The 27,744-nt window shown below is 43.2% G+C and overlaps 1 protein-coding gene across 2 annotated transcripts in view; it reads right to left on the minus strand.

Annotated features, from left to right (window-relative positions):
• The window catches only part of ZMIZ2 (zinc finger MIZ-type containing 2), a 698,887-nt gene that overhangs the window by 497,534 nt on the left and 173,609 nt on the right, over window positions 1–27,744 (minus strand). The window lies entirely within an intron of this gene.

Below are 27,744 nucleotides of genomic sequence, written 5' to 3' on the forward strand. Positions count from 1 at the left end.
CCCATTATTAGGGTGCTTGGTTGAACCCTAATATTTTCCAGTACATAAAGAAAAGAGGAGTTGGAATCCTGGGGCATGGTTGGGGATCTGTAGCAAGCTACAATTTGGATTGCAGTTTTGCCAAGAGTTAGTTGCACTTGGATAATCTCAGATGCATTATGCTGAGTAACTAGCCTGGAGGTGTGGATATCCTTAATGAATATGGACACACCTCCGCCTTTGGTGTTTCGGTCCAGGTTACATGGCTGAAAAGTGTGGTATGAGTTATAGCCTGGTAGTGCAGGGGTGCTCTCTGGTGCCTTGAACCAGGTCTCAGTCACTGCACAGATATCGATGTTCTCCATTTTAAGGAGTGCCTCGAGTGAGTGCATTTTGAGATTTAGACTTCTAGCACTGAGTAGCATTACCCTCCGTCTTTGCTTGCCTGTTCCTGTTATGGTGGTGAATTTGTCATTTGAACCTTGCCTAAAAAAGTCACTATAGGGGCAGCAAGAGCCTTAGCCAGTATCCGGAATCCCAGGGGCGACAGGTGCAGGCCATCTGTGGCAAAGCATCGTGGTCTGTCGACCATGTCATCCCAAGCAGACAGATACTGGATCCCCTTAGAATGAATCCAGAAGCTTAGCCAATTGTTGAAGTCAACCATTTTGTCCTTGTACTGTGGTATCATTCTGGGCGATGGCAGAATGCTACTCAGGGCTAGGGTCATACCTGCCTGGGCTACAAGATCGGAGAGCTCTTCCATGTCTCTTTTCATGTAGTCCAGGGAGGTACGTCTCAGGTCATTCACACCAACATGGACAATGACAAAGTCATATTTGTACTTGTTGTGGAGTGACCTGAGTGCGTGGGTTATGTGGCAGATCCTGTCCCCCAACAGGCAGCAAACAGTAACCTTCTCCTTGTTTAGCCTGTTGAGTGGGACAGCAGTGTGCCTGACTATAGAGTCACCTATGACTAGTGTGTTGGGTACGTTGTTTTGCCTTATTGGTTGTGGTTGAGTGGCACACTGAGTCTGTGGGCTATGTGTCATTTGAGTTGTGATGGGCAATGGAGGTTGCTTGCGTTTCTGCTTTGGAGGTGTCTGCTGCTTAGACAGATTATTATTGAGAGCCTCCACGAATGTTTTTGTGTTACTATGTGTGAATTTTTGTGGTGTAGATTTAGTGAGACTATGTGATGAGTGTGGTGTGGTGCAAATGTTTACGTTCACCTCATGACTGTCAAGTTCAGTCTTGGTTGGAGAGAGGTTTACCTCCAGTTTGGCTAGATAAGTGCATCTCTCATAGTTGTAGTGTTGGGTGGTAGGAGGAGAGGGTTGTTTGTGTACCAGGCAATTTCTGCATTGCCTCAAGATGCCCAGATACATCAGATAGACAGGACAGAACACTGGGAGCTGACCCTTGGACATGCCTGAATAAAAAACTATTTTCCTCTCGATAAGTGAGGAAAGTGAGTACAAGAGCTGTTTTTCTCTAAGCAAGTGAGAAAAGTAAGTACAAAAACTGTTTTCCTCTAGGTAATGAGGAAGGCTGAGTGCTAAAGTAATTAGTAGCTTATTTAGTGCTTACAAGTTCTGAACAAGTGCTGAGCATGAATAAGCAAATTTAAGTGCTAAAACTAAGAATCTGTATCTGCACTAGACGAGTTACAGGACAGAAACAAGTGCAAATGCAAGCTTTCAAATCAGAAAGTTGAGCGAGATGGAAGAGATTGCCCAAACAGCCAATAACTACAATTTCTGGGCCAGAACCACTCCTTATGTGGTAGACAGGTTACCTAGTGCTTACCACTCCCACTGATAGGCTAGAAGGCTTCCCTACAATACAGAAAGTATTGGGGTGCTCAGAAGCTTACATACAGTCCTGGATACAGCAAATGTGTATCTGGAACACTAGTTACAGGAAAGGTAAGAAAAAGGCATATATATATTTTTTTATAGAAAAGTAGCTAAAATAGTAGTCCAAACAATTCACATGCAGTGCAAGCTAGCACACGTGGGTATGTAGAAATATTATTAGACCAAACACAGTTTAAAAAACGCAATTAAATTAAAAAGGACTAAAAGCAAGTGCAGAAAGAGTTTATTAGGTAGAATGTGGTAAAAAGATGGGACTGGGGGAGTGTCCCAGATCAAATCTACAGTGGGGCGGGCAACTGCAAAAACCACCAAATTTAAACTATAAGCCAGAAATAGGGAGGGTGAGTAGGACAAAACAGTTTCAGCAGAGATCTAAGCAGCAATTAACAGTACAAACTCTAAAACCAAAAAAATATACTCAGCTCTGTATATCTGCAGATAGATTGGAAAGCAGTCTCTCAGAACAGGGAGACAACAGTTTCAACAGAGATCTAAGCAACAGTTAACAGTCAAACTCTAAAACCAAAAAAAATATACTAAGCTCTGTATATTTGTAGACAGATTGGAAGGCAGTCTCTCAGAACACAGGTTCCAGCAACTAAATAGTAACAAATCGTATTTCTTTGTCCATCTGTAACAACTACCTAGAGCTGTGAAAGGTACATACCTTCAGGCACTTTGTGCGAACACACCTACTATAACACAAATAAATGTACTAACCATTGTGACCTAAATCTACCCCAGTGATGACAAAGATGATGCTTTCTGCCTCCTCCCAAAATTCAGCCTGTAACATGCCAGGTCTTTTTGTGAATCCAGATCAGCAGTGCTACAGGTAGTTGCAGTACCATCGATGACTCAGGCTCATTTCTGAAAATCATGTGGAAAGATCAGTTGCGTCAAATAAAAACAGTTCTTCTTGTACCAGAGTACTGGCAATTGTGAAATGGGATGTGAAAACCTGACATTACGGAAGAGGCTTTAATGACTTTTTATCATACTATTTTCAGATGACTGATGATTCACAAGGCCTTTGCTAACAAGGTCTGAGTATAGACTGTCTCTCTGAAGGACCCACAGACGGACAGAAAGAACAGTTCTAGTTCTCAGATGGTTAGGACACAAAGTACTTAACACAGATCACAGTGTGCTTTCTTCAGGAACAAGAGAGCTAAAATTAACCCCCATCCACACACTAATAACACACGGAAGAAGCCATCTTTTATTCATTAGCCGAGGCAATTACAAAGCACAGCAAGATTTAAAGAGAAACTTTTTTTTTTCTTAGAGATACAACAAAATGTACAGATTAAGCTAATCAACGCGCATCTTGTTCAGCACGCCCTTTGTGATAATGGAATGTGACTGTATAACATTTTTTTTTTTTTTTCTTGAGTCATATTGTTTGATGGTTTGTGCAGATACCCTTTCTAGCAGAAATAACTCAAGTATGTCACAGTAAAAATCAACTGCCTGATATTACACGGGAGATTCTCCTCTGAGTACCATGCAAGCTAGATTTTCCACCGTGTGATACTTGGCTTTATTGGCCTGAATATGTCCATAACAGACTTAAAAAAGAAAAAAAGTCATGGCCATTCAGAACTGCCATGTAGCTGAAACACCTGATGTCCTTAAGGGGTCATTTGCATATATCCCATGTTACCTCTAATACAAGAGGCTTTAAGGTATCACACAGTGGAAAACCTAGCGTGGCTGGGTTTTTCTCTTAGTTCTTACTGATTGTGTTTTCTGACCATGTTACTCATGGTTTTATTTTCTTTTCTGTTGAATACCATATAATGCAATACAGTACTATGAAGGACATTTTGGAGCTCAGTGGATTTCTAACTGCTGTACAGTATCACACCGCCCCACTAAGTTAAAATGCACAGACAAGATTTTAACTAGATTGATGATGTAATGGCAAAATATCCTATTCTTTGGGTTGAAAAACAAGCCTGGATTGCCAGTGGCGTTTGCTTGAACAGACGTTTGCTGATGTGGTCAGAGATATGTTTTCCCATCTTTAGGAAAGGGTACAAACATTTTGTGTTGCCAGTTTTGACTACTGGTGGAAGCAAAGACCCCTTTAAGGTACAGCATTGCCAGCTGTACCAGTGCTAGTAGTGCTGTCATCATAACAGACACTTAGCTGTACCTCTTAATTGCTAAGGTGTAGGCGTAGTGTTGTGATTTGGCCCCAAAGATGTTTAAAGGGGAATACTTTACTAAATAAATGAATGTACAGTTTTGTACCTTCCATAAATGTAGATGTTCGAGTGTCTTCACTGCTGCAGTCATTACACTTGGGTTATCCTGCCGTCAGGCGGTCCCGCAGTCGGCCAGAGTTCCAAAGTCTTGGTCCGGCGTCGGTTGCTGTCGCCTCCTCCCTGACGTCAGTGCGTCTGGGGTATATAAGAAGCAGCCAATGCCATTTTCTTCAGTTATTCTTGCCCCAGATGTCAGGTGCCCCCAAAAAGACAGGCAAAACATATTGCTTACAAAACATACAGTAAGGTAAAAACAAAACCTTTAGTAACCAGCAAATACACCACATAGGTAGTATAGTGTAGAAAGGTATAGATGAGACCCAGCTAAGAAAGAGGGGATGGTGGGTGGGTAACCAGGACTGCAGCAGTGAAGACACTCGAACATCTACATTTATGGTAGGTACAAAACTGTACTATGTTCATCGTGTTTCACTGCTGCAGTCATTACACTTGGGTTAAATCCCAAAGCTGAGTCAGGGTGGCTGGTTCTATAGAGGATTTGGTGTGGCTATGAGGCTCTGCAGCACTGTAGTGGCAAAGCCAGCTCTAGATCTAGAATAAAGAGGCAAGTGGCAATGCTTGGTGAAGGTGTGCACAGAACTCCAAGTTGCAGCTCCCAAAATGTCTTTGGTAGGTTCTCCTCTAAGGTAGGCAGCAGAAGTGGCAGTTGCCCTGGTGGAATGTGGTCTAATGTTAGATGGTACAGGTTTCCCATGCTGTGTGTAGCAGAACCGGATACAGTGTCCTATCCACTTTGAACTGGTCTGCTTTGAAAATAGCCTTTTCCTGTGATCCTGCAGCATATGATACAAACAATTGTTCAGTTTTTCTGAAAGCTTTTGTTTTGCCCAAGTAGAAGCGTAATTGCCAGTGTATGTCTAAGGAATGTAGAAGTCTCTTCCCTTTATTCTGGGAATTTGGATAAAAAGTTGGCAAATGAATAGTTTGGTTAAGAGCCACACTGGATACCACCTTTGGCATAAAAGAAGGGTTTGTTCTTACAGAAACCCTGTCTTGGTAAAAAATGATGAAAGGCTCCACTGCCATTAGTGCCTGTAGTTCTGAGACTCTTCGTGCTGAGGTTATTGCCAGGAGCAGAGCAGTTTTCCATGATACATATTTTAATTCTGCTGAATTGGCTGGCTCAAAAGGACGTAAAGTGAGCTTTTCCAAGACAAAATTGAGGTCCCAAGTAGGTGTTGGTGCTCTCCAGGGCGGTCTTATGTTTTTAGCCCCTCTGAGGTACTGCTTTAGCAATGGATGAGAGAAAATAGGAGGATCTGTGTTGTAATGAGCTGAGATGGCAGAGGCGTGGATCTTAATGGATGAGAAGGATAGTCCTTTGTCCAGCATCTCGGTTAAATATTGTAGTATCTGAGGAATGTTAGGGACAAGAGGGTTAAGGCTTTGAGCTTGGTTCCAGGCACAGAATCTCTTCCACTTTTCTGAATAAGATTTCCTGGGGCTAGGTCTCCTGGTCTCCAAAATGACATCCATAACAGCTTTAGAGAGAGGTGTTGTCTGTTTGGCTAATGAATCTGCCATGCAGCCAGGTTTAAGGTTCTGAGCTGACTGTGCAGGATCTGATTGTTTTGTTGAGTCAGTAGGTGTGGAATTTGAGGCAAAATCCAAGGTGGGCCTTGAGCTAAGTTCTTTAAGATTGGGTACCAATGCTGGCGTGGCCAGTCCGGAGCAATCAGAATCATCTGTGGTTTTTCTTGTCTGGCTTTTAGGAGTACATTTGAAAGGAGAGGCAGAGGTGGGAAGGCATAAACTTTTAGGCTTTTTCAGATGAACGAAAGAGCATCCACTTTCCATGCTTGTGTGTGATAAGTCCTTGTGCAGAATTTTTGTAGTTGGCAATTCAGTGGCGAGGCAAAAAGATCGATGTCTGGGCACCCCCATTTTTGTATTATCATGCTGAAGACATGTGGATTTAATTTCCACTCGTGAGGATCCATGATGTTTATGCTTAAGTCGTCTGCCAGAGTATTTTTCTTTCCTGGCAGGAATTGTGCTTGCAGATGAACTTGATAAATTAGAGCTGTGTTTCACAAGGTCATGGCTTGTCTGCATAGGGGGTAAGAATGACTGCCCCCTTGCTTGTTTATGTACCGCATTACTGTGGTGTTGTCCGTCTTTAATAATAACTATCCTGGATGTAGAAGGTCCTTGAAAGCTGTTAGGGCATTTTGTACAACCAACATCTCTTTTTGATTGATGTGAAGATGCATTTGATCTGTGGTCCATTTGCCCTGAATACATTTTCCTGCCATGTGTGCTCCCCAGGCATAATCCGAAGCATCTGTTGTTAAAGTCTGCCTGGCTTTGGGAAGAGTGAAAGGCTGACCCTTGTTGAGGTGACATGCCTGTGCCCACCATCAAAACTCCTGTTGTAGGCAGGGAATTAGTGGTATTACTGTTTCCAAGCTGTGAGAGTGTTGAGTCCAAACACTTTTTAGGTACCATTGTACTTTCCTCATATGCAGTCTGGCATATGGAATTAGTAGTATGCAGGATGCCATGAATCCCAAGGCCTGCAGAAGTTTTCTTGCAGGGAGTTGGGACTTTGTTGCCATCAATTGAAAATACTGAGTCAGTTGTCCTTGTTTGTCTGGCGTGAGATAAGCCATCTGGGCCATTGTATTTAAGCTGGCACCCAGGAATATTATCTCTTGTGAGGGCACTAGTTTTGACTTCTTTTTGTTTAGGCAAATTAGCAACCTTTTTACAAACGCCAGATGCTTTAGAAGAATGTCCTTGCTCTCTGCTTGAATCAGGCAGTCATCCAGGTATGGATATATTTGAATTCCTTTTAGTCTGCAAAATGCAATTACTGGTGCCAGGCACTTTGTAAAGACCCTGGGTGCAGTAGATAAGCCAAAGGGCAGTGCAGAGAATTGGTAGTGCACTGAACCAGCTATGAATCTGAGGTATCTTCTGCAATTTTATCTGATAGGGACATGCAGGTATGCCTCTTTGAGGTCCAAAGTAACAAGCCAAGCTGTCTTGCCCAACATGGGAAGTTGCTGTTGTAGTGTCAACATTTTGAATTTCGGAACATCCAGGTAAGTATTTAGAGTAGAAAGGTCTAGTATGAGTCTCCAGACTTTGTCCTTTCTGTGGACCAGGAAGAGTCTTGAGTAAAATCCTTGTCCTTGTTCCTGCTGTGGCACTTTTTGAATAGCTCTCATGTCCATGAGGGCTGTAATTTGCTTTTGTGCCGCTGCCCATTGGTTTTGTGGCAGGTCTGGCATTCCTTTTAGCCTTGGTAGAGTGTGAAAGTGGAACCTGTAGCCTTGAGACACAATATTCAGAATCCATTTGTCTTGGGTGATTGCTTGCCAGTTTTGTGAAAAAAGTGCTAGTTTCCCTCCCAAGGGAGCTGCCAAAAGGGAAGAGCTTGGCATTGGAAGGGGGAAGTCATTGGGACTGTTTCCTGTAAGGTTGTGACTTGTCTTCCCCTCCTTTTGGGGTTGAAGCATCCCTCTGTCGTGGTCTGTAAGAGCCTTGGGGCTGAGATCTGCCTCTTGGGCATCTGTATCTGCCTCTTTGTGGCCTGTCTGACACTGGAAAGGACTAATTTTTTGTAGGCTAATTCCTGCTAAATCGAGGTGGCTGTACCTGTAAGAAATCCTTCACTGTTTGCATACATTTTGCCTTATCCTCCATTTTCTTTAATTCCTCTTTCGCTTTAACACCAAATAAAATATCTTGCTGTAAAGGAGCATCCAATAATTTTGCCTTAACATGATCTGGTAAACTTTGTTCTTTTAACCAAGCATGCCTTCGAATCACAGATCCTGTAACTGCTGCTCTACAAGAAGCCTCTAATGAATCAAAACCACATTGTAAAGTATGTTTTCCCACTTGGTCAGCTGCATGCAATAAATCCTGCATTTCCTTGTAATCATGTTGTTCTGCACTTGTACTCATTTTCTGTTTTAACTGAGACATTAAATATTGTTGATATTTAAGCATGTGAAACTGGCAATTTAAAGCCCTCACTGCTAAAGTTGCAGAGGTGTAAACTTTCTTCCCCATCTGTCTAATGCTCGAATCCCTATCCGAGGGAACTGGATTTTTAGCCGTGGAAGCCTTTACCCCTTTGGGACCCTGGGAAATAGTTTCTGGGTCTGCAACAGGGTTTTTATAAAGAAATTTGTGAGAGTCAGGGACTCTGTAGTACCTGTCTGGCTTGACTGGAGCAGGGGTAAAGAATCAGGATTTAAACTGGATTCAGAGAACACATCATCCACAATATCCAACACTGGCGGAATAGCAAGGGGCCTGTGATGAGGCAATAAAAGAAAGTCTCTGAGCCTTTTCTTGGATTCTGAGTAATCCTGGCCTCCCAATGGCAATGCTCTCATGGTATATAAAGTTTCCCCAAAGAATAATCCTCAGGAGGAGAGGCTGAAGGAATTGATTCTTCAGCATCAGAGTCCTCATAGGTGGGGTAAAGAGTATCCCTGGTCTGAAGAGGAATCAGAATATACAGAAACTTGGTCAGAGGAATCATAGTCTGTATCCTGCTTAGGCCTTTTATCAGGATGGGGATGGGAACCCCTGATCAGAGTAATTAAGTCTTCGGCCATTTTGAGCATCTGCTTTTTAGGTATGGATGCCTGTCCAGGTGAATGCTGTACTTGCCTCTTTGTCTTTAATGTAGTTTTAGACTTGGCTGTAGTTGCAATAATAAGTTGTGAAGGTCTGAAAATACCCTCAGAAGCCGATGCCTGCTCAGCGGCACCGGACCCATCTGAAGGGTTAGTCTCCGTAGGCCCAACACCTTGAGTATCCAGAGGCCTAGGTACCTCCACGTGGGAGTTGGTAGCGGCCTGTGGCTCTGAGGTAGCGGGTGTCAGGGGCTGCAAAAGTGCCTCACTGAGAACCGGTGACTGGCCCAGAAGAGGCTTCGTCGTCAGTTTTGGGCCTTGGATGCCTGTCCTTATCCTTATCTTTGCGTTTTTTGTGAATTGCGGTCATCGGTTGTTCTGACGGCATGGTATAATTAAACCTTCGGCCAAAGTAAAGGCGAGCAAAATCAAACTGACGTTTAATAGTGTGTTTGTTAAATCTAGCACAAAACCGACAACTAGTGACGTCGTGATCTGGGCCTAGGCATGGAATACAGTAAGAATGAAAATCCTTATGAGGTATTTGCTTCCCACAAGAAATACAATTATTAACTTTTACGGACATCGGTCTGAGGCAAGAAAAAGTTTCCCCAATGGGGTACTTAGCTTTATTGAAGACTTTGGTTCTGAAAATCAAATTTGATATCTCAGGAGTCGGCCAACTGGCACTTGCGAACTGCTTTTGCTTTGGGCACCGCGCGGCAAGAAAGACTGAAGAAAATGGCATCGGCTGCTTCTTATATACCCCTGACACACTGACGTCAGGGAGGAGGCGACAGCAACTGATGCCGGACCAAGACTTTGGAACTCTGGCCGACTGCGGGACTGCCTGATGGCAGGATAACCCAAGTGTAATGACTGCAGCAGTGAAACACGATGAACATCTATTAAACACCATGCCACGGTGGTGCAGTGGTAGTATTGTTGCCTTACAGCAAGAGGTTCTCCCGTTTGATTCTCGGCTGGAGTACGGGAGTGCCTTCTGTGTGGAGTCTGCATGTCTTCCCCGCGGTTGGGTGGGCGTTCGAAAGACATGCATAAATGGGCATGCCTTCGTTGAAGGTCGAGCTGGCACCTCAGCATTCAAAAAAATCTACTGCCAATCATTAGCGGACCGGAGTTCTACTGTGGCAACCCCTAACTGGGAATAGCCAAAAGACAACAACAACTATGCAAGTACATGAAGAGCTTCTATTGTGAAAAATAAAAAAATACTTCTGACCCTCTGCTATGATTTTTTTAAGGATCAGTGCTATGATTTTTAATACTTGGAAGCTGACAGGTGTGCATTAAGAGTCTCACATTCATGAGTTCACTTTAAGTACATTAAGCACCAGAGCAGACTGTGCCACCCAGCACAAAGATAGTTAATCTTAGTCTCTAACTGACCCCCTGTTGTGCCTTATTCCCAGCCATACCTCTCAATTGCCCAAATTTTCGCAGAATATCCAGATTTTTGCCTCATGCTTTTAGTCTGATCCTCACAAAAATGTGGCTTTCTGGCAAATTATTGGCAAATCATTTTAGGACTGAAGTCAGAAAATATTGACAGGCATTTGAATTTTAGACTTCACATCCTTCAGAAAATCCATGCTAATGCAAAACCTGTTATTCCATCAACTTTCTAAGTCTATAAGAGGAATATTAAAACAATTGTCCCCCCACCCCTATTATTTAGTTTTCTACAGATTTTTGTATTATCATGCTGAAGACATGTGGATTTAATTTCCACTCGTGAGGATCCATGATGTTTATGCTTAAGTCGTCTGCCAGAGTATTTTTCTTTCCTGGCAGGAATTGTGCTTGCAGATGAACTTGATAAATTAGAGCTGTGTTCCACAAGGTCATGGCTTGTCTGCATAGGGGGTAAGAATGACTGCCCCCTTGCTTGTTTATGTACCGCATTACTGTGGTGTTGTCCGTCTTTAATAATAACTATCCTGGATGTAGAAGGTCCTTGAAAGCTGTTAGGGCATTTTGTACAACCAACATCTCTTTTTGATTGATGTGAAGATGCATTTGATCTGTGGTCCATTTGCCCTGAATACATTTTCCTGCCATGTGTGCTCCCCAGGCATAATCCGAAGCATCTGTTGTTAAAGTCTGCCTCGCTTTGGGAAGAGTGAAAGGCTGACCCTTGTTGAGGTGACATGCCTGTGCCCACCATCAAAACTCCTGTTGTAGGCAGGGAATTAGTGGTATTACTGTTTCCAAGCTGTGAGAGTGTTGAGTCCAAACAGATTTTAGGTACCATTGTACTTTCCTCATATGCAGTCTGGCATATGGAATTAGTAGTATGCAGGATGCCATGAATCCCAAGGCCTGCAGAAGTTTTCTTGCAGGGAGTTGGGACTTTGTTGCCATCAATTGAAAATACTGAGTCAGTTGTCCTTGTTTGTCTGGCGTGAGATAAGCCATCTGGGCCATTGTATTTAAGCTGGCACCCAGGAATATTATCTCTTGTGAGGGCACTAGTTTTGACTTCTTTTTGTTTAGGCAAATTAGCAACCTTTTTACAAACGCCAGATGCTTTAGAAGAATGTCCTTGCTCTCTGCTTGAATCAGGCAGTCATCCAGGTATGGATATATTTGAATTCCTTTTAGTCTGCAAAATGCAATTACTGGTGCCAGGCACTTTGTAAAGACCCTGGGTGCAGTAGATAAGCCAAAGGGCAGTGCGGAGAATTGGTAGTGCACTGAAGCAGCTATGAATCTGAGGTATCTTCTGCAATTTTATCTGATAGGGACATGCAGGTATGCCTCTTTGAGGTCCAAAGTAACAAGCCAAGCTGTCTTGCCCAACATGGGAAGTTGCTGTTGTAGTGTCAACATTTTGAATTTCGGAACATCCAGGTAAGTATTTAGAGTAGAAAGGTCTAGTATGAGTCTCCAGACTTTGTCCTTTCTGTGGACCAGGAAGAGTCTTGAGTAAAATCCTTGTCCTTGTTCCTGCTGTGGCACTTTTTGAATAGCTCTCATGTCCATGAGGGCTGTAATTTGCTTTTGTGCCGCTGCCCATTGGTTTTGTGGCAGGTCTGGCATTCCTTTTAGCCTTGGTAGAGTGTGAAAGTGGAACCTGTAGCCTTGAGACACAATATTCAGAATCCATTTGTCTTGGGTGATTGCTTGCCAGTTTTGTGAAAAAAGTGCTAGTTTCCTCCCAAGGGAGCTGCCAAAAGGGAAGAGCTTGGCATTGGAAGGGGGAAGTCATTGGGACTGTTTCCTGTAAGGTTGTGACTTGTCTTCCCCTCCTTTTGGGGTTGAAGCATCCCTCTGTCGTGGTCTGTAAGAGCCTTGGGGCTGAGATCTGCCTCTTGGGCATCTGTATCTGCCTCTTTGTGGCCTGTCTGACACTGGAAAGGACTAATTTTTTGTAGGCTAATTCCTGCTAAATCGAGGTGGCTGTACCTGTAAGAAATCCTTCACTGTTTGCATACATTTTGCCTTATCCTCCATTTTCTTTAATTCCTCTTTCGCTTTAACACCAAATAAAATATCTTGCTGTAAAGGAGCATCCAATAATTTTGCCTTAACATGATCTGGTAAACTTTGTTCTTTTAACCAAGCATGCCTTCGAATCACAGATCCTGTAACTGCTGCTCTACAAGAAGCCTCTAATGAATCAAAACCACATTGTAAAGTATGTTTTCCCACTTGGTCAGCTGCATGCAATAAATCCTGCATTTCCTTGTAATCATGTTGTTCTGCACTTGTACTCATTTTCTGTTTTAACTGAGACATTAAATATTGTTGATATTTAAGCATGTGAAACTGGCAATTTAAAGCCCTCACTGCTAAAGTTGCAGAGGTGTAAACTTTCTTCCCCCATCTGTCTAATGCTCTCGAATCCCTATCCGAGGGAACTGGATTTTTAGCCGTGGAAGCCTTTACCCCTTTGGGACCCTGGGAAATAGTTTCTGGGTCTGCAACAGGGTTTTTATAAAGAAATTTGTGAGAGTCAGGGACTCTGTAGTACCTGTCTGGCTTGACTGGAGCAGGGGGTAAAGAATCAGGATTTAAACTGGATTCAGAGAACACATCATCCACAATATCCAACACTGGCGGAATAGCAAGGGGCCTGTGATGAGGCAATAAAAGAAAGTCTCTGAGCCTTTTCTTGGATTCTGAGTAATCCTGGCCCTCCCAATGGCAATGCTCTCTCATGGTATATAAAGTTTCCCCAAAAGAATAATCCTCAGGAGGAGAGGCTGAAGGAATTGATTCTTCAGCATCAGAGTCCTCATAGGTGGGGTAAAGAGTATCCCTGGTCTGAAGAGGAATCAGAATATACAGAAACTTGGTCAGAGGAATCATAGTCTGTATCCTGCTTAGGCCTTTTATCAGGATGGGGATGGGAACCCCTGATCAGAGTAATTAAGTCTTCGGCCATTTTGAGCATCTGCTTTTTAGGTATGGATGCCTGTCCAGGTGAATGCTGTACTTGCCTCTTTGTCTTTAATGTAGTTTTAGACTTGGCTGTAGTTGCAATAATAAGTTGTGAAGGTCTGAAAATACCCTCAGAAGCCGATGCCTGCTCAGCGGCACCGGACCCATCTGAAGGGTTAGTCTCCGTAGGCCCAACACCTTGAGTATCCAGAGGCCTAGGTACCTCCACGTGGGAGTCGGTAGCGGCCTGTGGCTCTGAGGTAGCGGGTGTCAGGGGCTGCAAAAGTGCCTCACTGAGAACCGGTGACTGGCCCAGAAGAGGCTTCGTCGTCAGTTTTGGGCCTTGGATGCCTGTCCTTATCCTTATCTTTGCGTTTTTTGTGAATTGCGGTCATCGGTTGTTCTGACGGCATGGTATAATTAAACCTTCGGCCAAAGTAAAGGCGAGCAAAATCAAACTGACGTTTAATAGTGTGTTTGTTAAATCTAGCACAAAACCGACAACTAGTGACGTCGTGATCTGGGCCTAGGCATGGAATACAGTAAGAATGAAAATCCTTATGAGGTATTTGCTTCCCACAAGAAATACAATTATTAACTTTTACGGACATCGGTCTGAGGCAAGAAAAAGTTTCCCCAATGGGGTACTTAGCTTTATTGAAGACTTTGGTTCTGAAAATCAAATTTGATATCTCAGGAGTCGGCCAACTGGCACTTGCGAACTGCTTTTGCTTTGGGCACCGCGCGGCAAGAAAGACTGAAGAAAATGGCATCGGCTGCTTCTTATATACCCCTGACACACTGACGTCAGGGAGGAGGCGACAGCAACTGATGCCGGACCAAGACTTTGGAACTCTGGCCGACTGCGGGACTGCCTGACGGCAGGATAACCCAAGTGTAATGACTGCAGCAGTGAAACACGATGAACACCATGCCACGGTGGTGCAGTGGTAGTATTGTTGCCTTACAGCAAGAGGTTCTCCCGTTTGATTCTCGGCTGGAGTACGGGAGTGCCTTCTGTGTGGAGTCTGCATGTCTTCCCCGCGGTTGGGTGGGCGTTCGAAAGACATGCATAAATGGGCATGCCTTCGTTGAAGGTCGAGCTGGCACCTCAGCATTCAAAAAAATCTACTGCCAATCATTAGCGGACCGGAGTTCTACTGTGGCAACCCCTAACTGGGAATAGCCAAAAGACAACAACAACTATGCAAGTACATGAAGAGCTTCTATTGTGAAAAATAAAAAAATACTTCTGACCCTCTGCTATGATTTTTTTAAGGATCAGTGCTATGATTTTTAATACTTGGAAGCTGACAGGTGTGCATTAAGAGTCTCACATTCATGAGTTCACTTTAAGTACATTAAGCACCAGAGCAGACTGTGCCACCCAGCACAAAGATAGTTAATCTTAGTCTCTAACTGACCCCCTGTTGTGCCTTATTCCCAGCCATACCTCTCAATTGCCCAAATTTTCGCAGAATATCCAGATTTTTGCCTCATGCTTTTAGTCTGATCCTCACAAAAATGTGGCTTTCTGGCAAATTATTGGCAAATCATTTTAGGACTGAAGTCAGAAAATATTGACAGGCATTTGAATTTTAGACTTCACATCCTTCAGAAAATCCATGCTAATGCAAAACCTGTTATTCCATCAACTTTCTAAGTCTATAAGAGGAATATTAAAACAATTGTCCCCCCACCCCTATTATTTAGTTTTCTACAGATTTCTTGCTGTAAGAAGTTGAGAGGTATGCTCCCAGCTCCTTGTAACAAGCATTACATTGCAAAACTTTTTGCCTGACAGAAGGACAGGGGTCCAAGCTTAGCAAGTTAGGACAAAGGAGGTAACCAATGATGAAGCCACATCAGGGGCCAGGGATGCCACAGGTTCTAGTGGAGTCAGACAAGGAATTTTTGGGGGACAAAAAAAAATCATACATTTTCCTTGCAAGAAATTAAAGTTGGAGGTGCTAGACAGCCTTAGCCTTGGCAGTAGCATGTAAAAGAAACTCTTGAGGAGCACAGATTTTGCACATTATTCTTCCTCAGTTCAAGCTGTACAAGTTAAGCATGTTACAGGAACCGTATCGTTCTAAACATGCTGTACTGTGAGGGGAAATTCGGCTATATGATATAAGAGCTACCCTGGGAATCAATGGCTATAGTACAAAAGGACTGAAAGCCAAATTCAACTCAGTGATGTCAAAAATGATAAACTGTGAACAGAATATGGACTCCTTAAACATAAAACAACATGGAAGGGGAGAAGTGCCTACAATGGAATGTGCACCCTATAAGGCTATAATGCTAGTATATGTTTATCTGTACACTTGCTATTGTTAAAATGGCTTTTGTCATAGCTGAAAAGGGTCTGTGGACCAATGCATCCAATTAACAAAATTAATGAAATGAACTAAAAACAAACAAAATAAAGACAATCAAATAAACACGTTTTAAGAAAGTGGCCTACTAACAGGCAATACTTATGTAGTTATCATCTGTTAACTCATTAATAATGATCACCAACCTGCAGAGCTCGATCCTCACCATGGGTTAATATTTTTAACTTCATGTCTGCATGAAATCAATTGTCTCCTAGTTCAGCCAAGCTTTTCAGTTTCTAAGTTTCAGCATATATTTTAGCCTTTTCCATTGAATGACAGAAGTGAAAGGATAAGATCAGCTCTCATTTCGGACTCCATCCCGAGACCCTCAGCACACTTTAGTGGTGTTACTGCCACTGGACCAACAGGTAGGTATTGACTTTTCCCTTCAGAGTCTTAGCATTTCAGTTAGCATGTTGTTTAAGGTCAAATTACAAACACATGCAGACATAAATATAGAGAAAGACCTCTGTTAAAGCACTGTTAGAATCATAGAGGTGAGACTCGAACCAAAAACCTCCACTACTGGTGTGACTACCACTGCAAGTGGGTAATACATGCAGTTTTATTTATTTAATTATTCTAATTTGCTCAGAATTCCTTTCTTCACTGAACAGGTGTACTGACACTCCAGCTCACCTATTTAACTTTTGACACAGACTTGCCATGGTTTAATACTGCCAACAATATCGAAAACATAAACTTTCAGTGTGCAAGCCTTAATGATGATAGAATCCCACCTAAAAACAGCTTTGACAACCACAATGTGACAAAATAGGTCATTTGGCACCCACTGCTACCACCAGCCACATTTGATATTCTTCATATTGATCACTGCTGCAATAGCCTTCGTTATATGGGTTACATCCTGCAAAGGATATAACAGCTGGCCAGCTTCCAAAGCTTCGGGGCACATTCCACAAGCCCAAACTGTCAAAAGACAAGTCTGGGCGCGAAGCCCTTCAGTGCTTTTCTGCTGAAGAGTATGCTCCTCTGAGGCTTGCAAGGATCAACAGTCGGCTTGTGCTTTCCTTAGCTGGGAAGCTAAGTTCCCTTTGGGAAAAAAATCCATTTTCCTATTTTTTTTTTACTGATGTTTTACAATTTCCTTCAGGAAAGATATTTTAAAGCTGGGAGTGTTGTATTTTAATGGATTGTCTCGAGACTGTAAAACACTTTTAAATGGAGCACTTGTTTATGACAGTTTAAAAATAGATTTAACTAACTAATAAAATATTTTCTGTGGAGAAATTGTGTTTATTTTCCACTCTGGGGCTGCCATAGTGTTTGAAAGTGCTTTTTATTATGTTTTTCCTGTAAAAAAAAAGTAACTTTTGTGGACTGGTAGTTTTACTGGCATTTCTTGCTTGTTTTCACAGGATAGAGGCACCACTTTTGGCTTGACCATGGAACAGATTCAGTCTCATGGTTGGTCTTCTTCCAGCCACAAAATGAAAATGATACGCAAACAGCCTTTGCCACCACAGCAGGCTAGCATTTGCCTCAGTCGCAGGTTGGTGACTCTGTTGTGGCTGTTTATTGTACCTCATACCACTCATCTTTTACCATCAGTCTGTAGCACCTACTGCCACTTTGGACTGTAAGTTAGCCACATTCTCTGTGGCTGTTGGGGTCTCCTCATGGGACAAGGGAGAGCCACTCCTGTTGGTCTTGGGAGAGGTAACAGGGAAGGTTACCCTGTTGAATCAGAATGCTTTGCCATACCTGTGGAAGCAGTGGCAGCCATTAGTAATATGGTTGGCCCCATTTTTCCTGTCAGAAAGAAACAGAAAGCCAAACATATATCTACTCCTCGTCAAATTTCTTTGGATAGGAGTGGTTTAGTAGAACTGTCTCAGGGTTTGAACAGACTATCAAGCCTTACTGTAGAGTAGTTTTCAGTTAAAGAAAGAGGGATGCCTCCTTTCCTGAAGGGATTCAAGTTTCTGAATCTGAGCAGGAAGATGCAGGGATGGATTCAGGGTTTTGTCCTCAGATTCCTGATTCAGACTCCGAAGAGAGCTCACTTTCTGATTCTCTCTACGGGGGAGGGGGGTCACTTTCTCTGAAACTATTGCTAGAATGTCTGACTTTTCAGTGGGAGAACACTGGGGTTTATCAGTCCCTCAGAAAATACTATGAGTTGCTACAGAAAGATTTTCCGGAAACTACACCCATTCCTTCTGTCCTGTCTGATTTAGAGAACGTGTGTCTTACTGTCTGCAATTTTCATGACTTTCAGACATCTATTCCCAAAAAAAGCAGATAGGATGTATAAAGTTGTTCAGACTTTTATACGCTATTCCCAAACTTGACACAGCAGTTATAGCCTTAATTGACTCCTCTGCTGCTAAGCACCTAGTTAATTCCAATCTTACTCTTTCTAATAAGGATGGGAAAATTATTGATAGGTATGAGGAAAAAGTGCATATTTCTACAACTCTGAATTTCAGAATTTTAAATTATTAGGTTCACATGTTAAAGTTTACTCTGACATACTGTGAAAGTATGAAGAATGTTTTATTTACAGTTTCTCCTTGTGAAGGAAAATCTGATTTAAATAACTTAGTTTATTCTACTGCACAGGTCACTACTCATTATTTGCAGTGTGTGAGGACTCTGTTGATACTTCTTCCAGTAAGGCAACTGGTACTGTTTTAAGGAGGTTTGCTTGGCTGCATTCCCAGAACCTCCCAGAGGATGTAAAATGAGATTATAACATTCACCCTTGGATAGAGGTTTAGTATTTGGCCCCTCTGCTGCAGAGGTGATCAAAAAGTGTGATGAACAGGGCAAGCTGATCCAGGGAATCTCAAGATTTGTCAGCCGTCCTTTTCCAAATTGGCCAGGTAGTTTTCTTTCTCCTCATCCAATTTTAACAAAAAAAAAAACAAACAAAAAAAAAATAGAATTAACAGTCTCAACAGAATTCAGGTAAGCAGACATTTAAAAAGAAGTGGCAAGGAGGTTCCAAAAAGATTTCTCCAACCTTCCAAAACCAAGGACACACCAACAAGTCAGAATGACTGTTCAAAAGACCTTGTGACCCCCTCCCACCCTGGCCCTTTTTATCTTCCAGAAAGTCTGAATCTCCATTTTTCTCTTTGGCTACAGATTATTTCAGACAAATAGGTTCTGAAAAATCATTCACCAAGGTTACAGATGGCAGTGGGAAGAAATTCCTCCTTTCAAAGGGGTTATTCCTTTTCCTGCAGAAAGTACAGTTGTGTACACTTACCATCAATGTAGATATTTGAGTGTATTTGCTGTTGCAGTCATCACCTATGGGTTATCCCTGCTGTGGTAGCCCTTGGCTGGCCCGAATACCAGAGTCAATGTTTTTCCAAGTCGGCTGCAGTCGCCTGTAGTCGGACGTCAGGTCGTCAGTGCTATAAAGCAAGGCAGCCAATGTCATTACTTCAGTTTTTCTTGCCCTAACCCATCAGAAGCACAAGGAAATAAGGTAAAGTGGTCATGGTGGCTAAAAGCCACCATGGGAAGCTTATGCCCCCAAGGGAAAGAGGATATAAGGGGGATGGAGGGGAAGGGAACCAGGACTGCAACAGTGAATACACTCGAACATCTACATTTATGGTAAGTGTTCACAACTGTACTATGTTCTTTGTGTATCACTGTTGCAGTCATCACCTGTGGGAGGATTCCCAAAGCTGAGGAGAGGGGTAGAAGGACAGGTTAGAGCCCTAGACATGGGTCAGCAAGCCCTGCAGAACTGCAGAGGCAAACCCTGCCCTAGACTTAGAAAAAAGATGCAGGTGGTAATGCTTTGTAAAGGTATGGACAGAGGTCCAGGTGGCAGCTTCCAAGATGTCCCTGGTGGGGTCTCCTCTGAGGAAGGCTGTGGAAGTGGACGCTGCCCTAGTGGAATGGGTGCAAATAGACTGGTGGGGGGGTCCCATGTAGTCTGTAGCAGAAATGGATACAGTGTGATATCCATTTGGAAATGGTTTGCTTGGAAATGGGCTTCCCCTCTGCCCCTGGGGCAAAGCTGACAAGCAGCTGGTCTGTTTTTCTGAAGGGTTTAGTACAGTCCAGACAGTATCTGAGTTGTCTGTGCACATCTAGAGAGTGCAGAATTCTTTCCCCCTTGTTTTGACGGTTGGGAAAGAAGGTGAGTAGGTGTATGGCCTAGGCATAGAGGAGGGGTTAGTCCTCAGGGAGACCCTGTCTGGATGGAAAATTATGAAGGGCTCGACAGCCATGACTGCCTGAAGTTCTGAAACCCTTCTGGCTGAGGTGATAGCTAGTAGGAAGGCAATCTTTCAGGAGAGGTATTTCAATTCTGTTGAAGCAGCAGGTTCAAAGGAGGTAAGGTTCGTTTTTCTAAAACATAATTCAGGTCCCAGGCTGGTGTGGGATGCCTTCTGGGAGGTCTGATATTAGAAGCCCTTCTGGGGAATTGTTTAATCAAAGGATGTTCTTATAAAGCCGGCAGTACAACTTTTCAGATTCACTTACACTGAGATACTAACAAACAGTAGTTTAAGCTTGATTTCCTCAAACTCCATTTGCAAACTGCAGGTCAAAGCAAATAATTCAGTTGGACTGCATTCCTGTTATAAAATATGCATTTATGTCTAGTGGGCTTACCTGGTAAAAATGAGTTTTAAAAAAGCGCTGATAAAATTAGCTGTTTTTAGAGATAAAAAAGTGATAAAATAGCAAGAATTCCATGCAAAGTTAAGCACTTTCCCACTTCTACCAATTCTTCAGGATTGCAGAGGGAAAAAGAAGTGAATAAAGTTATAACAATGGCATATATTTTCCTTTAGTATTTTTAGCATAGCATTTCACTTATAACCAACTTCCTTCCTTAGGAAAGGCAGGAATTATTCCAGGTTCCTGTCCTTATGTGGATAACAGATTAAACTGAATGAAAACAGGATGCAGTCAGCAACAAGCCCTAAAATCTGCCAGCCTTTTCAAACTGCAAGCAATGTCATCCAGCCCACTGGAGGTTCATTAAGGCCACCATTTCTAGCCCTACTACCAAGTTTCCACAACTCTTGTGGGTCATTACAGGATACAGTCTGTGGAAGAGGCCCGATTGTGCATTAAAGATAATGCTCCAGCTGGCAGAGTACATTAATAATATACAGTGTCAGGTAATATGACTTAATGTAACTATGTTTTACTGTTTCTTTACCAGCACAAAGCAATTGACTATGAAAGAATGGTAGTATGGCCAAAGTGTATGCTTCACAAAGGGCTGATCTTTCCACAAGGGTACTCACGTAAAGTCTAGATGACACACATGCAGAAACCAGATACTGGGGCTCATACTGGGAAACTAGCTTTGCAAATGGATGTGATTCATCAGGCTGCCTTTGGCTAGGAAAGACTGACCATAACAGAAATAGACTCATTACACTGCTAATCTACAGAGGAGGAATGAATGAGTGTACCCCCCTACTTCACAGGTTCATAGGTTGGTACTAGGCTATTGGCCCTAGGGCCTATACAAGCCTAGCCATAACAATTCCCTGGCTATTTCTTCCCACACTATTTACTTTCCTGGACCCATGTCTAGCAGGGCGACTGACGTGATTCCCTGGGGTGAATTTCCTTTCTCCCATCCAATCGTCAAAGTTCCTTTGTCCCACTGTACTCATTCCTCATTAGACCCATTATAGAATACAGCGCCCCATTTGGTATGTACCTCTCAAGACATCTGCAACAACTGGAAAGGCCGCAGAAATACCTCACTAAAAGAATCACAGGCGTAAAGCAGATGCCCTATGCTGACCACCTTAAAAAACTCCAGCTAATCTCTGTCGCATATCGTCTACTCAGAGGTAATCTCTGCTTAACATACAAGGCCATGTCAAACCCAGAGCTGTTGGACATGCTACACTTAAAGAAATCCCAATCCCTCAGAGCCACATGCTCCAGGGATCTAAACCTTGTCATTACAATGAACAAAACATGCTGGAGGGAAAGGTTCCTGACCCAGAGACTCCCCAGACTCTGGAATAAACTGCCCATACATGTTAAGCAGAGCACCTCTTTAGCCCTCTTCAAAAGGAACCTTGATGATTGCATGGGAGATAGGAAATTAATCACATCAGTCACCCTGCTAGACAGGGGTCCAGGGAAGTAAACAGTGTGGGAAGAAATACCAGGGAATTGTTATGGCTAGGCTTGTATAGGCCCTAGGACCAATAGCCTTGTACCAACCTATGGCCCCATTTCAAAACTTTTCCTACCTTTAATGTGACCTCTATAACCTGTACAATTAAACTGAAAAACAAACAAATCTGTTAGGGGAAAAAATACAAAAAATAAAAAATGTACATTAAGCTGGTTGCATAAGTGTGCACACCTTTAAACTAATACTTTGTTGAAGCACCTTTTGATTTAATTACAACAATAAGGCTGTGAATCATCAGTCCAGACTGTATTATAACAGGGCTGAGGCACTTTACTGTGGAGTTAGATGTCACAGGGCAGTGGTACTGCAGTGGGGAACGCAATGCTATTTGGTGGTGGTTCTTCAATGGGAAATAAGACTTGGCTGTTGTACCTGAGTGGTAAATGTGACATGGAAAGGTGTTAGGACCTCACCGAGAACTGTCATGAGTAAGAGCTCTGTGTTTCAGTAGGGAATGTTGCATGATATTGCTGAAATACCTCATTATGGAAGGTGATATATCAGCAGAGAGCATAATGTGACAGGACTGCAATATCTCCGTGTGGAGTTTAATGCACTACTTCAAGGGAGAATGGAAGGTGAAAAATCTGTAACAGCTTAGTTGGGAGTGTAATGTGAGAGAGCTGTGGTACCTCAGTCAAGTTTGTAACATGAAAGGATTACGGTACCTGTGTGGGGAATGATAGAGTAGAGGTGCCTCACTGGAGAAGGTGGTTCATAGGTTCATAGGTTCATACTAGGCTATCTGCCCTAGGGCATTTATAAGCCTAGCCAGAATGTGTTTGGCTTTTGCCACCCATTTTAAATTTATTTTGCTATGCCTTTTTTTGAGGTTAGTATACTGTGCCTCTGTCTAACAGTGACACAGAAGTGATAGCCGGGGTAAACCTACGATCTCCCATCCACTCATCAAGATTCCTCTTGAACAGAGTCAATGTGGGACTCTGCCTAACCTGGACTGGGATTTTATTCCAGAGTGAAGGGAGCCTCTGGGTTATGAATCTGTCCCTCCAGCATGTCCTATTTATTTCAGTGCTGAGGTTCAAGTCTCTCGAGCACGTAGCTCGATGGGATTTGGATTTTCTGAGGTGCAGCATGTCCATTAATTCCGGGTTGGACATGGCTTTATACATCAGGCACAGATCGCCTCTGAGCAGGCGGTATGCCACTGAGTAGAGCTGGAGTTTCTTTAACCGGGCAGCATATGGCATCTGTTTGAGCCCTTTGATCCTCTTGGTGAGGTACTTTTGGGGTCTTTCCAGGTGCTGCAGGTGTCTGGTAAGGTACATCCCAAAAGGGGCATTGTACTCAATTATGGGCCTGATGAGGGATGAGTAAAGAGGTACGATGACCTCCCTGATCTAGATGTGAATCCCTTCATGATTAGGTGGGCTATATAAAATGTTTTTCTAACCACTTTGGCCACGTGGTTGTCAAATGAGAGATTGCTATCAACTTGGGTCCCCAGGTCCCTAATGACTTCTTCCGTACTTAATGGATTACCACCTATGTGGTAATTTGTGGGCACTTTGTTTTTGCCAAAGGGGATGACTATACACTTTTTGGTGTTTAGCTTGAGGCCATGGCTCTGGCACCAGTTGTCTGTTTCTATGAGGCCCTTTTGGAGGATGCTTGTGTCAGCTGGAGAGTTGATTATGGCGCCCAGTTTGCAGTCATCTGCAAACTTGGTCAGCCCTAGTCCTTCCGTGTTGGCCTGTACCGCTGAGAAATATATACCGAACGAGAGAGGTCCCAGGACTGAGTCTTGTGGGACGCCACTTGTAACTGGTTTGGAGTCTGACATGGCTCCAGCAATTCTAACCATGTGGGTTCTGTCCTTGAGCCAGTTTGTAACCCATCTAGTGACATAGGGGTTTATATTTAAGCTGGTGAGCTTATCTATAATGCCCGAGTGGGGTATTGTATCGAAGGCTTTTGCGAGGTCCAGGTAGACTGTGTGGACCACCTTCCCCTCGTCAATGGCCTTCGTGACTGTTTCAAAGAAATCGACCAGGTTTAAGAGGCAGGATCTGCCCTTAATAAAGCCAAACTGGGTAGGATCCAGTGTCTGTAGGTCCCCAATATCTTTATTTATGAGGTCCATGATGATCCTTTCCATAGCTTTGCAGACCAAGCTAGTCAGGCTTATGGGGCGATAGTTTCCAGGATCCGTTGAGGCACCACCTTTGTGGAGGGACCACTGTTGCTGTACGCCACTCTTTGGGTACATATCCTGTAGTAAGGCTAAGACTGAACAGTAGTTTTATGTTTGGGTTTAGCTCTTCTTGGAGTTCATGTAGGACGCAGCCCGAGACACCATCTGGTCCCATTGATGCTGTGTTTTTTGCTTTGGAGAGGGCGGCTCTTACCTGAGCATCTGAGATGTCAGGGGGGCAGCACTCTGTTGGGATAGATATTTGCCCTTTTGGTGGGGGGGGGGGAGAAGTTTGCACTGAACCTGTCAGCTAGGATGTTGGCAATGTCTGTGGGCTCGATGTATTTTTTGTCGTTTTGGACTAATTCTGAGCATATCTGGGAATTCCCACCCAGGTTCCTAACATAACTAAAGAAAGCCTTGTGATTATCCTTAGTGTCCTGTGCAATTTTTCTCTCGAAGCTGGCCTTAGACGATTTTATGAGTGCCCGTAGTTTTTTGCTAATACTGATCAGAGATGCCTTCCCTTTTTGGGATTTTTCTCTGTCATGTAGTAGCTTCCTCCTTCTATTGTATAGTTTGTTTATGGCTGGGGTCCACCAGACAGGACGTCTGCCTTTGGAGGATTGGGTCTTGGTTTTATTTGGGATTGCATGATCCATGCATTCCTGAAGGTGTTCATAGAATGCGTTTATAAAGGATTCTGCGGTCTGGGCCATATTTTCCACAGGCCCGGGGGCTTTGAAGGATTTCGCCTCGGTTTTGAGGCGTCTGAAATTTGCTTTAGAGAAGTTTTTCACTGTGGTTTTCTGGGCAGGGGGTGGGGTCCGGATGTGAATTTCCAGTGAGATTAGTTTATGGTCTAATCTTACCAGTGAGGGATACACTTCTGGTCTGGAGCATAGTGTCCCCATGTTGGTGATGATCAGGTCCAGTATGTTTTCCCCTCTTGTGGGAGTGGTAACAAGTTGTTCCATAGCATTTGAGTTTATAAATTCTAGGAACCTTTGGGCTAGGGTGTTGGAGCTAGAGTAATGCTCCCAGTCTATGTTTGGGTAGTTGAAGTCGCCCAATATAATGGTGTTTGGAGAGACCTTCATATTTTCCAGTATTCTCAGGAAGGCCAAGTGGGGTTCCTGTGTTTGGGAGGGTGGTCTGTAGCAGGCTATAAACTGGAAGGCAGTTTTACCCACAGTTAGTTGCACATGGATAGTCTCTGATGCTTCGTGCTGTGCCACCAACCTGGAGGTGTGGGTATCTTTGACGAATATTGATACTCCCCCTCCTTTTGTGGTTCGGTCCAAGTTTTGGGGCCGAAAAGCATGGTATGAGGTAAAACCTGGTAGTGCTGGGGTGCTCTTGGGAGCCTTGAACCAGGTTTCTGTTACTGCACAGATATCGATGTTCTGCGTGCATCTTGAGGTTTAGACTTCTGGCGTTGAGTAGCATTACTCTTAGTTTCTTATCCCTTGTGATACCTATGGAGGTGGGTTTGTCTTTTGAGCCTTGCCTAAAAAAGGCACTATGGGGGTAGCAAGAGCCTTTGCCAATATCCAAAAGCCCAGGGGTGACAGGTGCAAGCCATCCCTAGCGAAGCATCGTGGCTTGTCGAGCATGTCATCCCAGGCTGACAGGCATTGGATCCCCTTTGAATGACACCAACACTTAAGCCAATTGTTGAAATTGATCATCTTGTCTTCATATTGTGGCATCATTCTTGGTGAGGATAAGATGCTACTCAAGGTCAGGGTCATACCGGCCTGGGCTACATGCTCAGAGAGCTCCTCTATGTCTCTTTTCATGTAGTCCAGGGAGGTACGTCTCAGGTCATTCACACCAGCATGGACAATGACTGAGTCATATTTGTACTTGCCTTGGAGTGACCTGAGTGCTTGTGTTATGTGGCGGATCCTAGCGCCCGACAGGCAGCTCACCGTGACCTTCTCCTTGTTCAGCCTGGTGAGCGGGACGTCAGTGTGCCTGACGATAGAGTCACCTATTACAAGTGTATCAGGTGTGTTGTTTAGCCTTAAGGGCTGAGACTGTTCAGCACACTGGCTTTGTGAGCTATGTGTTGCACGTGTTTTGTTTTGGGGTAGCGGTTGCTTGGGTGTCTGCTTTGGAGGTCTCTGCTGCTTAGGCAGATTTTTATTTAGAGCCTCTGAGTATGTTTTTGTGTGTTTATGTGTTTGGTTTGTTGTCGTGGTAGGTCTATGTGAGACTGGAATTGTAGTGAGTGTGGTTTCCTTCTCCTCCTGACTGGTTACGCTAGTACTGAGTTGAGAGAGCTTAGCCTCCAGTTTGGCTATATGGTTGCATCTCTCACATGTGTTGGAATTTGTTGGGAGGAGGAGAGGGTTGTCTGTGTACATGAGGCAGTTGTAACATTGCCTCAAGATTCCCAGATTCACCAGCTGGACCGGAGAGGAGATTGACAACTGACCTTTGGACATGCTAGAATAGTATTGGGAATTCCTTTATAATTGAAAAAAAGGGCCAATGGGGAACAAGGTACTCAAGGGGAGTTTGTGAGGGTGTAGCGCTTTTAATTTTTTAGAGCTGACTTATATAATTGCTTTAGTGAGCAAGTGCCAGGTAGCTTAAATGCAATGTGCTGCAGGTAACTTAAATGCAAAAATGACAAACAGTAACTTTCTTTCAAGTGAGACAAGGAAATAAGTACAGTAAGCAATGCAGATATCACTATGGATCCACAGAAGTGCTAAAAGGCCGCGTTTTAGGTGGAATTAGCGTTTCAGGGAAATAAACAAACAACAAGCATACAAATAAAGCTAGATTTAGCAGGCCTGGATCTAGTCTATGCTACAGCAAACAAGGTGTACCAATTTCAGTAAGAAACAGTTAGAATATGCAGGCACTATAAGCCTCTAACCAGAAATTCCCTGCTCAGAAGGGCAGAGTCCAGCCTCTCCTCCCACAAGAGTGCAGACCGCAATCCTTCTTAACGTAAAATAACTGGCCTGAAGCCCAAGTGCTTAAACCAGAACTAATGATACAGGTGTTGTGCTTCAGAAGGGAATACAATACAAAAGGTTGTGGTACCTTAGTAAGTAGCTGTGCTACCTTAGTAAGTAGCTGTGCTACCTTAGTAAGGCCTATGCTACCTTAATAAGTAGCTGTGCTACCTTAGTAAGGCCTGTGCTACCTTAGTAAGTAGCTGTGCTACCTTAGTAAGGCCTGTGCTACCTTAGTAAGTAGCTGCGCTACCTTAGTAAGTAGCTGTGCTACCTTAGTAAGGCCTATGCTACCTTAGTAAGTAGCTGTGCTACCTTAGTAAGTAGCTGTGCTACCTTAGTAAGGCCTGTGGTACTTCTTTTGGGACTATAACATGATACACTTTAACACAAGCAATATGTTTCCTCTTTCATTATCTTTCTTTGTTTCACTGCTCAACACCAAGAGTTTTACACAGATTTTACTCTTATTTAATTTTATTTTAATTTTTAATTATAAATTTAAATATTATTATTATTTTAACTTTATTTAGCATTTGCTAACTGGGTAGGTAGACTGGTCACAGTCTGGCCAAAGGTCCAGAATTGTATGTGAATTAATTTTAAATGTATTTAATGAAATTTACATGAATTAACAAAAGGCAGTTAATAGGTTTATAGGTGGATACTAGGCTAATTACCACTAAGGCAATTATAAGTCTAGCCAAGCAACCCAAGTGTGACCCACAAATTTGATTTATATAGGTGGTGATTTACTGACTACTTATGTCCATCTAAGACACAGCAGCCACACCAGGAGTGAATTTCTGTTTACCCATCCATTGGTCCAAGTTGCGCTTAGATAGGAATGGGGAAGAACTCTGCTTCACATGGATGGGGAGCCTGTTCCAAAGAATGTGAA

The sequence above is a fragment of the Protopterus annectens genome, chromosome 9.part0 (assembly GCF_019279795.1).
Source record: "Protopterus annectens isolate FY-2018-M chromosome 9.part0, PAN1.0, whole genome shotgun sequence".
Taxonomy (NCBI): Eukaryota; Metazoa; Chordata; order Ceratodontiformes; family Protopteridae; genus Protopterus; species Protopterus annectens.